Here is an 11,431-nt window from a genome sequence, read left to right as displayed (position 1 = left end):
TATTTTGTCATATCTTGCCCTGTCCGACGTCAGTGTCCTAGTTTTATACTTTTGCTTTTAATCGATATTATGATCTAAGTTTCTTTTCCTATACATTATCGACTGCTACATATTTTAGATGCTGAAACACAGTCTTTGGTCTATTGAGTGAATTTGCTTCCAAATAGTAGGCTTACATAGAAAAAGTGTTAGTGAAAACTGAACTCCAAATCTTCAATAGAGATGCAATTTTGAGATACCAGCTAAAAATAAGGAAGATTAAACCTCTCACAAAGTGCTTGGTTTTTTTTCAAACTTCAACTGAAAAAGACTCTTCTGAACAAACGGTACCCAGATGCAAACTTAGCTCCTCCGGGTCTTAGGCTCTCAGTAGGGAATTGACAAATGCTCTGAAGCATCATTCTTTATCGCATGGGAGGGGTTTCAGCATTTGTCCAGAATGAAAGAAGCAGAACAGGAGGAAGTGGTGCCTGATGGGAACGCGAAGGTTAGCACTACTTCTTCTGGAACTGGCAGGGAGCTCCTTGGAGGGAGGCTGTGCAATCCGATAACGGGGCTCATCAGTGAACTGCTCGGATTCGTGACGAGTCTCACGAGCTTCCTTTCTTTCCATTGCTGCTGATCATGGCTCTCAGGTTTAATCACTAAGATTCTCTATAATTCCTATATTCTGCAATTCATATGAAATGCCACTTGGAAATTAAATGTAAGGTGAACATATGGGAATACGCTAAGACAGGTGACAAGAGCTCATTTATTATTTTATTTTCTCAAAGACTCAATTTATAAAACCTGTTGTAAATTTTAAATATATATTCGTTCCATTATACTCTGTTACACACTTGATCTCAATCTCCATCATTTCTCTCTTGGGTTTCTGACAATATCACAACAGGAGCAAGCTTCTTTCGTTCTTGCTTTATTAAAATCCATTTCAATAACCAGAATGATATTTTTAAAGAGTAGATGGTGCAACTGCTTTGATTAGTATCACTATGAGCGAACTATCTTTACCATTGTAGTGGAATGCCATCATGCTTGGTGGTCATGCCCACATTTCCCTCTATCCCATCATTTACCTTTTGTCACCACACTAGACTGTGGCTATCTTCCTCCCCATTGAATCCTTGGGGCTCATTCTTCTCTCAGCATCCAAAGTACAATATTCTTCCCACAAGCTTCTTGAAATATCTTCATTTCATCTTTTAGAAATAAATTCAAATCTCTGTCCCCAGAGAGGTCATCTCCAATATTACCTAAAGCAGCAGTGCCCTTTCCCTCCATCCCACCCACTATCAAACACATCAACCATTTTCTTCTTAATTCTTCATGTCTCCCATTATATAATCAGCTTATCAAAGTTACCTCTTCCCTTCCTCACAGTTGCAATCATAGTGCCTAAAACATATGTAAACACATAGATTAAGCATTCAGTTAAAGATGTAACCATAGGTAGACTTTGACCTAATGCGTCTGAATATTTCTAACTTCGTAGTGCCCGTCACATGAAATTACGACAGGGTAGACTGGACCACATAATGGGAATGTTTATTTTCTAGACTCTCTAATTCCACATTCATGCCACATTTTCCCACAACCAACCCTAATCATATGTCAATCCAGCACACACACACACACACACACACACACACACACACGCACGCACACACACGCGCGTTTGGAACAGTCACTGATGATCTCCATGATGTCATTTTTCCTTTCTCCGTATGGTTTGGCATACCATCAGCTTTTGACAATGTTAAATATTTCCTTCTTCTTTAAACCCTTTCTCCTGCCAGAGGCATTGAGTTTATTCTCCTTCTCAGTTTTCCTGATTTCACCTCAAATGAGCCTGGAATCCCTTTGGCTGACTTTGCTTTAGAGAGCCCTACCGCCCTAGCCCGCATCTACCTATATATTCCCTGCCTGGTGGCCTCGTCCGATCTGGTTCAGCAAGGCAGGTGTATGCTGATGGCTTTCCACATGTCACCTTTAACCCTGCCCCCTGCTCTGAAATGTGAACTAGTTTATTGACATGGATACCCTCCCTTAAACTTCCAATAGGCACATCAAACCCAACATATACAAAAGTTCCTTGATTTAATCCCCCAACCTTGTCCTTCCCCTAGTCATCTTCATCGCAATAGATGGTGACACCCCTGTTGCTCAATCCTTTCCCCTCAACCCAGAAATTCTACCCATTATCAACTGCATCCCTCGTCCTCCTATTGCTATGCGTACTCGCATTTGAACTACTCCAAGAGAAAGCATCGCTGCCACCTCTCGCCCACTGGCATCTCTCCCTCACAAAACACGTATAGCGATCTTTTAAAAATGGTAAGTCAGATGATAATTGTCACATGTTACAACACTCTTACCTACTCCTCAGGTATTGGCAATAAAGTCCACACTCTTTACTACAGTCTGAAGGATCTGAATCATCTGGCGGCTCCTGGCTTCGTCTCTGTTCTCACTGTGCTGCACGCACATCACGCCGTCCTGACTCTCTCCTAAGAAACTGCTGGCTGTCTCTTTGTCTGGAAGTCTTTTAACCTAGACCTTTGTATGAGTGCTCCGTTGGTATTCAAGTCTTAGCCTGAATATATTCAGAGAAATCTCATTAGACCATGATCAAGGTGGCTTATACTGTCTATTCCCAGGTATTCTTTATGAAAGCACTCCGTTCCAATTTCCTCCTGGTAATTTCATAGTACTTATCACCCCTTCATATAAGTTTATTTACTTATTTATTTTTAAATGCCCACCAGAATGTATGCTTCATCAGAGATGGTTTCATGCTTATTATAGTTAACTAGGGCAATGTAGACTAAAAAGAGTTCCATAAGTACAGTTTGACTTAATGGGTGTTAAATAGTGAGCACAGGATTAAATAAAAGCTTAGTTCCCAGCTTCCTTCCTAAACTTCGATTAAAATGATCACATTCTGACCCAGATCTTTACCCTTGGCTGGTCCCCTGGGTCTTTAATACCCACCACAACTAAGCAGAATTCTGATGACACATAATCCGCTCCCATCTAAACTTACTTTCCCTCTTTTCCCCTAAGCAACCATAAACACCACCTCGCTGTTCTCTCAAGGAAGAAACTACAGAGCATCTATCTCAATTCTGCACATTTGTTTAGGCGCCTGTACTCGGAACTGGCTGCTCTGGCCTGTCTTATTCTATCGCATGCACCACTTCGATGCCAGAGAGAGCTAGCACACAAAGCGTACATGCAATGCTACCATGCAAGGTCTTCCATAACAAATTTGGATAAAATTCAAGTGAATTATGGTGCTAATGTTGAATATTGAAAATACCGTGGATTGTCAAAAGAACAAACTTCTTGGAAGAAAGACAGCCAGAATGCTTCTAAGGAACAAGGATGGCAAACCTTGGTCTCATGTACTTTTGACATGTCAGGAGAGCCCGATCACTGGAAAAGGGTATCACGCTTGGTAAAGTAGCAGGACAGTGAAACTGGAAAATCTTCCGCAAGATGGACTAACGCGGCGGCTGCCATGCCAGGCTACAACTTAATCATTTGGAAGATGGTCCAGCACCGGGCAGTGCTTTTTCTGTTATACAAAGGGGCGTTATGAGTCGGAACCAACTTGATAGCATCTAACAACAATGACATGCCCTTCATTCATTTGCTCATTGAGTAAATATTTAGTTCACACTCGTGTAAAATTGCAAGTGCTGGAGACAGCACAGTGAAAGAGACAAAAATGCTACCCCATGACACTTGTAATGGAGTAGGGAATCAGAGAAAACACAAGACCAAAATGCATAACAGGATGTGAGGTAGGGAAGTGCTAGAAAGACAAATGAGGAAAACAAAGCAGCCTAGCAATTAACTTCCTCCCAGGGCGGTTGCTGCTGGGCTCCAAGGCTCTCTGAAGAGGTGGCCTTTGAGAAAGATCCTTTGTCAACTTTTGTTTTTTCCCCTTTAGGACACTTAAGGTATAGATATTTAAATCAAGTATTTCTCAAGATTCAGGAGCTTCTTTAGAAAGGAAGTTGTATTTGAGCAGATATTAAAAAGAGAGAAAGAGAGGGAGGAACATGGGTATGTGTGAGAGAAGAGATGCAACAGGACAAGTGTAAAACTCCTGATCTGTAAATTTCCTTGATAAGATTGAGGAGCAGCAAAGAAGCCAGGGTGCCTGGAACACAGAGAATCCAGGAGGGAGCCTTCTGATTTTGCACCCTTTATCTCTCAAGGTCAATGTCTGCCTGGCAATTTTTCCTAATTTTTCAAATGCTTCATCCTCTTGGGTACACTCATAATTTTACATGTGCAGTTCTCCCTAGCTTTTTTGTTTTAAGTAGCTTGTGTGTCATAAAAGTATTGAGGTCTGTTTCAACTCCACCTTCCCTCCCTTTACAACCATCCGGACAAGTGTTTCAGTCTGAAGGGTAAGGAATCCAGAGGGATCGTAAGGCTGTGACTCTATTTTTAATATCCATTTTACCCATTAATTTCTCTTTGATTTGTGGAATATAACACATAGAAAGGAAAACATACTCTATGTAGATGTACAACCCCTCTTATCAAAATAGTAATCTCTTTACCTCGGAAGTTCTATCCTCCTTATGTGTTATATCAGGTTAAACTATTCCTAGTCAGAAACAACCTCGGGCTCAGGGAGAGGGACCGTTCTTAGTTCCAACGGTAGTCTATGACCCTGTTTATCACAGCCCGTCAACCGCCATCTAGGACCTGCTTGCTGGTTTTCCCAATGTCGCCCCCATGTCAGAGCCACCCTGGTCACGTTAGTGACACTGACATCAGAGTACAGTGAGCTGATTGATATTTACAGTATGGTTTTTACAGAAGATATAACAATGTGTGGTAAAGAAATTAGATGATGGCTGGCTATCAGATAAAATAGTGTCTTGGGTCTTAAAGGTTTGTTTCCAAACAAGCAGCCATCTATGTGAGATGTCCACTAAGTCCACGTGGAAGAAGCACACCGACATCAGTGACCCAAGGATTTTAAATCCTATTATCTGAATCCAAAGATAGGAATAGTATTCGAGCCTAAACTGTGAGATTCTGGTTTGCAGAAGGCTATGCATGACAGTGGGAGCCCAAGATACATTTGTGAGAGCTACATAGGAAATAGGCCTCTGGTGATTTCCTACTCTCCATAATAGAGGGATGGGAAGCAACTAGTGACCAAACAGAGTGCATTGAAGAGATGACTACACGAGGTGTCGAAGGGATCAGGTGTAAGGCATCATCAGAACAAAAAATCTTACCATAGTGAATGATGGGGGGAGTGCGGAGTGGAGATCCAAAGCCCATTAGTAGGCCACTGGAGATCCCCTTGCAGAGGGGTCTCGGGGAGGAGATGAGCCAGTCAGGGTGCGATGTAACAATGATGAAAAATACAATCTTCCTCTAGTTCCTAAAGGTTTCCTCCCCGCTCCCACTACCATGACTCGAATTCTATCTTGCAAGACTGGCTAGACCAGAGGAGGTACACTGGTACAGATAGGAACTGAAAATACAGGGAATCCAGGACGGATGAGCCCTATAGGACCAGTGGTGTGAGTGGCAAAACAGGGAGGGTAAAGGGAGAATGGGTAGGAAAGAGGGAACCGATTACATGGAAATGTGTGTGACCTCCTCCCTGGGGGACAGACAACCGAAAAGTGGATGAAGGGAGACGTCGGACAGGGCAAGATATGACAAAATACCCATTTATAAACTATCAAGGGCTCATGCGGGAGGGGGGAGCGGGGAGGGAGGGGAAAAATGAGGACCTAATGTCGGGGGTTTAAATGGAGAGAAAATGTTTTGAGAAACGATGTACAAATGCGCTTTACACAATTGATGTGTGTATGGATTGGGATAACAGTTGTGTGAGCCCCTAATAAAATGTTAAAAAAGAAAAGAAAAAAAAAAAAGAAGAGATGACTACAAAAGATCAAAATGATAAAGCTGAATTGAGCAGTTAAAAGTTTGTCAGTCTCTACTCTGATGCACATTGGGCCTGATCTGGTCTTCAATATTTTCTATATTTTTTGTTTGTTCATTTTGGGGTTTATTTCAGATGCATTTTGTCATTGGGGTTACCCTCTTGAATTTTTTAAAATATTTTTCTATTTTTCACTATATGAAACAGTATTGATGAAGTTATAGAGACAGTAAAATAAGGATTTCGGGGGTTACAGTGGAGGGTGGCGGTAAAAGGGAGCTGATGTCAAGGAGTTCAAGAAGGAGGAGAATATTTTGAAAGTGATTGTAGTAGCAATTACACAATGCTGCTTGATGTGATTGAACCATAGAATGATACAGCATCTGTATTAGCTCCCAATAAAATGGTTTTGGGGAAAAACATTATGTTTTTGATTTTTTAAAATTTAATTGAAGAAAGAGAAAAAGGAACATAAAAAAGGAAAGAGTAGAATGAGGAAATGTTTATAATCTAGTACTTTGGTTATCTAAGTAAATCTTTTGCTGGATAATTTTCTCATGCCACTTGATTATATCTTATGGAAATCTGTGTAGAGAATGATTTTATCCTCATGAAAACCAAAACCACAGACAGGAGTTTCCTAACTCCTCACTCTAAAATTCGAGATATTGTTTCAGAAAATCAGACAAAAGTCTGGCATGGCAGGTGGAGACATGCACCCCAGACTTACATGTCCTTTTGGACAGGCCAGTATTGTTGTCATAGTAACTGGATCACTATCAGAAAGCAGGAGTTGATATGAAAGAAAATTACAGAGGCAGTAGGGAAAACTCAGGTTGATGATTAGATGCAGCACGTTGCTTAGGGAAAGCAGATTGGGTGATAAACAGACATGGTGCTGCAAACAAATCCTTGAATTAAATAAAACTCTATTATTGGATATACTCCTTGCTGCTGTATAGAAACTCAGCTGATTTTTGTCTGATGATGGTGTACCCTCTATAAAAAGCCAAACCCCATTGCCTTTGAGTGAATTCTAACTCATAAGAATCCCTTGAGACAGAGTAGAGTCGCCCAACAGGGTTTCTAAGCTTTAATCTTTACAGAAGCAAAGTAGTGCATCTAGGAGAGCCTGGTAGGTTCAAAGAGGTAACTTGCTTACTGGAACTGAAAGATAATCACTGGGCCATCAGGGCTCCCTTCGTTAATTTGGCTGTTAAAGCTAGATGCTATTAAATTGTTTTCAACTTAAGGCTACTTATGTACAACATGCTAACACTCATTGCTATGTTTGAGTCCACCGTTGAACCACTGAGCCATCCCACTGATGGTATTCTTCTTTCTCATTGACCACTATCTAGCAACTGTGATGTTCTTCTCCAGGGAAAATCCCTCCTGATAACGTGTTCTAAGTATGGAAACAAAATCTCACCAACTTACCTTCTAAAAATAATTTTAATTGTACTTCTTCCAAGATTTCTTCTAATAGTATATTCAAAATTCTTTACCAACTCAGAATTCAAAGATATCAATTCTTTTTTGTTCTTCCTTATTTATTGACCAACTTTCACATACATGTGAGCCAACTGAAAATTCCATGACCTAGTCAGGTATATCTTAGTCCTCAAAATGGCATATTTGCTTTTTAACACTCATAATTGCTTTGAATATTTATGCTTAGATACTTCAAAATCATGTGTCTTCTAAGTCCATTCTACATCTGTAGAGAATATTAAAATAGTTATTCCCCTCATCCCCACCATTTTTTCATACAAATGAAGATACTCCATATCTCATTTATGAAAGATCATAGTTAAATCTCATGTATTGCTTGAATCTTGCTCATTCAATTTGTTCTGTCTCTATGGTAAATTTGTAAATTATTATATACTCTTACTTTCTGGTCTTGTTTTATATAGCAGTAAGCCAGTACAACATTCAGAAACTGAATTTTCTCAATGATATATATATCACATATTTTTAAAACCTTTTCATGTGTTTTGGGTGAAGATTTACAGAACAAATCGTCAATGTTACAATCAGCAATCTATTACTTTCACAACTGTCTACTTGTTTCACATCCTTGGTCCTCCCAGCCTTTCTCCTCTTTCCTTCCTATCTATTCTGAAATACCAGCTTTTTCATGATGAACATTATTTGTTATCTGTTTCTTTCATGAAAATGTAAAATGTGTGAGGACAAAGGATATTTCTTGTTCACCAATATAGTTTATACATCTGGTGTGGGGAACACAATTCAGAAGTATTTACTGAATTAAGGATTGATATATAAAATATCTTCATTATGGTCAGATTGAGCAAGTGGTGTCTGTGGCTCACAATATTCTCTACTTTCCAATCTTAGCTAATTCAATGGGTAGAAATGGCATGTTAAGGTTACCAAAGTCTAACTCCTTAGCCAGGCCTTTCTCCCCTACAGTTTTACTGTAAGACGGTCCAGGTCAGGTGTTTAGAACGGTTTTCAGCATAGTGTTCACACTGGGGGGAAAAAAATGAGCTTTTAAAATCCTGCTGTAGGTAGGAACTTTGAACATTTTATCATTTGTGTCTTAGTTATTAACTTTTGCCCTTTTATACGTTGCCTATTTGCTTCCTTATTTAACTTGCACCTGCATTTATTAATTATTTTCTACTTACTTTGGAGGATTTTTAAATTAAAAGATCATCTTATTGAGGGCTCTTACAACTCTTATAACAATCCATACATCAACGGTGTCAAGCATATTTGCACATAGCTTACCATCATTCTTTTCTAGACATTCATTGAGCCGTTGAGATCAGCTCCTCTATTTTCCCTCCCTCCGCCCCCATCCTCGTGACCCCTTGATAAATTATAATTTATTATTTTAATATCTCAATAGACCGCTGTCTCCCTTCCCCATGGTTTCTATTGTTCTTACTCTTCACCCCTCCTACCCTCCTCTCCCCACCTTCCCCCTACCCTTCTGGTATCACTATTCCCATTCCTGTTCCTGGATTCCGTGTGTCGTGAGTTCTTATCTCTTATCTGTACCAGTGCATGTGCTTCAGTCTAGTCCAGAGTGAGAGACAGCACTGGGGTCATGATAGTGGGGGGTGAGGAAGTCTCAAGGAACCAGAGGAGTATTGTGTGCTTAATCAGTTTTACTGTGTCCTGGTTGACTCATCCCTTCCCTGTGACCCCTCTGTGGGGGATGTCCCCTTGTCTATAGATGGGCTTTGAGTCTCTGCTCCAACCCTCTCATTTCCAACAGTAGGGTTTGTTTGTTGTGGATCATTTTATGCCTATTACCTGGTCCCAATGACACCTCATGATCGCACTCTCTGGTGTGCTTCTTCCATGTTTGAAGGAATTTTTTGTGTATTCTGGATAATAATGTTTGGTTTTAAACACTGCAAAAAAACTGTCCAAAACATGGAAAACATCTGATAACTTTACTTCTTGGGCCATTTATTGAAGAGAAACACTTTGTTTTGATGTAGTAAATCCATATTTTGGGTTGGTGTTTGTTTGGTCTCTGTGTACTTACCTGTACACAGATCATTTCTATAAGTGTGATCATACAGTATGAACTTTGTATTTTCCCCCCCTTTTAAATTGTGTTTGGAAAGATCCCATTTTTAAAGCTATTTTGTTAAGTCAAGATCATAAGTGCAACCATATGCATTTCTTCTTTTAACATTCATAACTTGACTTTTTGCATTAAACTCTTTAATATTTTGAAGATCATATTTAGTCATGCAATTTAGAAGAATTCAACTTTGTCATTCTCTACAGTTTTTCCCAACATCTATTAAGAACAGAACATTTTCCCACTAATTGCCATGTCATCCTTATTCTTAACTAACTTCCCTTAGATGCGCATCTGCCTTCGGGTCTAAAAGACTTAGCAGATTGTATAACTGATCCTTTGTTCTTCTAATTGTGGGCTTCCTACCATTGACTGACCTTCGGCTGAATCTTCTGTTATTGGCTGGCCCTCTGTAATGTACCATCTTGTTCCATGTATGTGAGTCCTTACTTCATTTTGTACCCTTGACTAAATTTCATTTTGTACCCTTGACCCAAAACCCAATAGTCTATTCAGTCACTGTGGAAGTATAGTGTGAACATCCCAGCCTTCTCACTATCTCTTCCATGAAGAAGAAAACTTATCTGATCTTCACCTTCCTTCATGTTCGAGGGTGATGTGCAGACATGCGTCTTCACCCCTCCTTTGTGCTATGATTTCTAGGCGATTTCTGCTTTCATTATCTCTAATCACCTGTTTCGCTAACATGAGTAAAGCCTTTGGGACCTTCATTTACTGAAGGCACATGACTCAAAATGAGAACTCAAAATGAGAACAGACTCAAGCATTAACAATTCATCAGAGCTTATAATGTACAAAGTATGAATCTAAATTTATGGACGTTTCAAAAATGAATTGCAATGTATATAGATGGGCATTCTAGATGCTCGTGAGCTGAGATGGCCCAGTATTGGCCATTTTGAATCAGAGGAGCATATGATTCAGTGTTCCAGGAATGAGAGATTCAAGGGGAATGGTATTGCATTCATAGTCAAAAAGAAGATTTCAAGATGCATCTTGAAGTACAGTGCTAGGATAATATAATAATAATGATAGGGTAATATCTAGCCACATACAAATAAATCCAATCACTACAAATATTATTCATATTTGTTCACAAACCAATAAAGCTGGTGACATATAAATTAATGAAATTTACTAAGCTCTTCAGTCTGAAAATGATCCAACATGCAATTAAGATGTATTGATAATTATTGGAAATGGGAGCTCAAAGAGGTAAAAAAATGAAGGAATAGTAGTTGGGAAACAGTCTTCTTGAGAGAAATAAAGCTTATGATCACATGATAAACTTTTATAGTCCAACGAATTCTTCATGGCAAATAACATTTTTAGAAAACACAAACAGCAACTATCCACATGGACTTTTCCAGATAGAATACAGAGCAATAAAATTGACTATATCTGTGAGAAGAGATAGTGGAAAACCTCAATATTAGCAGCTTAAACCAGGCCAGGATTTGACTGTGGACCATCAATTGCCCAATTTGAAGCTGAAGAAAATTAAGACATCTACTATATCCAAAATATGACCTTAAGTATATATCAACTGAATTTTGAGAACATTTCAAGAACAGATTTGCTCCATTGAACGTTGACAGAAGACCTGGTGAGGTGTGTGATGTCATCAAGAACATACATGAAGAAAACAAGAACGAAAAGATTAGAGTGGACATAACAGGAGACACTGGAACTCACTTATAATTGTAGAGTAGCTAAGGTAAATGTAAGAAATGATGAAATTAAAGAACTGAAGTAAATATTTCAAAGGGAAACTTAAGAAGACAAAGCAAAAGATTACAATAAAATTGCAAAGACCTAGAGTTAGAAAATAAAATGGAAGGACATCCTCAGCATGTCTTAAATGGAAAGAATTTTAAAAAAAGAAAATCAAACATCAAGTTGCAATC

Source organism: Echinops telfairi, unplaced genomic scaffold (genome assembly GCF_000313985.2).
Source record: "Echinops telfairi isolate 266 unplaced genomic scaffold, ASM31398v2 ScPeMD7_9;HRSCAF=40, whole genome shotgun sequence".
NCBI classification, from domain to species: domain Eukaryota; kingdom Metazoa; phylum Chordata; class Mammalia; order Afrosoricida; family Tenrecidae; genus Echinops; species Echinops telfairi.
Note: the sequence above shows the minus strand (reverse complement) of the source record.